Source organism: Apium graveolens, chromosome 5, assembly GCF_009905375.1.
Source record: "Apium graveolens cultivar Ventura chromosome 5, ASM990537v1, whole genome shotgun sequence".
Taxonomy (NCBI): domain Eukaryota; kingdom Viridiplantae; phylum Streptophyta; class Magnoliopsida; order Apiales; family Apiaceae; genus Apium; species Apium graveolens.
The window spans coordinates 223314356-223316181 of NC_133651.1; the positions used below are offsets into that span (position 1 = coordinate 223314356).

At 40.5% G+C, this 1826-nt stretch overlaps 1 non-coding gene across 1 annotated transcript; it reads right to left on the reverse strand.

Annotated features, from left to right (window-relative positions):
* Positions 1-1080: 1080 nt before the first annotated feature.
* On the reverse strand, positions 1081-1187 carry LOC141663243 (small nucleolar RNA R71). The gene has a single exon (XR_012551321.1). It is a non-coding gene; the product is annotated as a small nucleolar RNA R71 (small nucleolar RNA).
* Positions 1188-1826: the final 639 nt, after the last annotated feature.

Genomic DNA, 1826 nt, shown 5'->3' on the forward strand with positions numbered 1-1826 from the left:
AGCTTCTATCTCTTTTTTGGATGTCTGGTAGTATGGTACTCATGCAACGAAAGTTGGCGTTTATCAGTTTCATGTTATCTGATTAGTGTCATCACCATTGCATGCTAAGGTTAAGATCAATAAGGCTATTGGATGAAGTATTTAATGAAGTTAGAATCCCATGTTTATGATAATTATTAATTCAATCAATCTTATTCTCGTAGTTATAATTATTAGTTTAATTCTTAGTTATAAATAACCTCAATTAGTTATCGTCTTAGCATTGAATAATAACCATACATTGTTGCTTAAGTGTGTGAATTAATTAGTTAGCCAATACAGTCTCTGTGGGAACGAACTAGAAAGATTCTATACTACTTGTGAACTCGTATACTTGCGTGTAATATTAACGCGTGTTTAGCGACTAACAAGTTTTTGGCGCCGCTGCCGGGGACTGCAGTGTTAATTGATAGTTAATGTACTTTCCATTAATGGTCGTTAAAGTTCACTGACTCGGACATTGTTACTTATCTGTTTCCTTGTCTTATTTCAGATAACTCTAGCGAAGGTGTATGCATACGTGTTCGCCTACTCGTAAGAAAACACTGGATAAAGCCGAGGAAGAATTTATAGTATTTCGGAAGGAAGTTTTTGAGGGAGAAAAGAAGGTAGAAGAAGAAGAGAAAGTCGAAGAACCAGTTGTAGTAGCGATGGGAGATCAAGTAGAAAATCCGAAGGCTTTAATGGATTATTCTCAGCCTAAGATTAATGACATTCAGTCAAGCATCATCAGACCATCCATCAGAGCTAACACTTTTGAGATCAAGTCAAGCACGATTCAGATGATACAGAACTCAGTTCCATTTTGGGGGTTCTCCTACTGAAGACCCCAACATGCACATCAGGGATTTCATCGATATCTGCGACACTTTCAAGTTCAACGGTGTGACTGAAGACGCTATCAAGCTACGCATGTTCCCATTCTCTTTAAGGGACAAGGCTAAGTGTTGGTTATACTCTCTGCCATCAGGATCTATCACCACTTGGGAGGATCTTGCGCAAAAGTTTCTTACTAAATTCTTCCCCATGGCGAAGACTGCTGCAATCAGGAATGCTCTTACCCAGTTTTCTCAGCAAACAGGGGAATCTCTGTGTGAGGCTTGGGATTGATAAAAGGAGATTCTAAGGAAGTGCCCACACCATGGCATGCCTAACTGGATGATTATTAATTGCTTCTACAATGGATTGGGTGCTACTTCTAGACCCATGCTTGATGTAGCATCAGGAGGAGCCTTGTGGGCTAAGAGCTACGATGAAGCTTATGAAATTATTGAACTGATGGCTGCTAATGAGTACCAGAATCCTTCCCAAAGACTGACTTAGGAAAAAGTCGCTGGAATTCTGGAGTTGGACGCAGCTACTGCTATCGCTGCCCAACTTAAAGCTTTGATGATGAAGGTGGACACTTTGGCTAATAATGGAGTAAATCAATTCGTAAGTTTCTGTGAGCTTTGTGTTGGTGCCCATGAGACTGATCAGTGCGCAATTTCTAGTGAATCAGCTCAATTTGTGAGCAACTTCCAGCGATCGTAGCAACCAGCTCCAGCCACCTATCATCCCAACAACCGAAATCATCCTAATTTTAGTTAGAGCAATGCTCGGAATGCGGTTCAACAACCTTATCATCAGTACCCAGCTAAACAGTACAACCCCCCTGGGTTTCAGCAACCACTGTATGTACCTAGACAGTAACTCCAGCTGTAACAAGCCAATGAAAAATCTGAATTAGAGGAGTTGAAGCTTATATGCAAGAGTCAAGTTGTTTCTATCAAGACCTTGGAAAATCA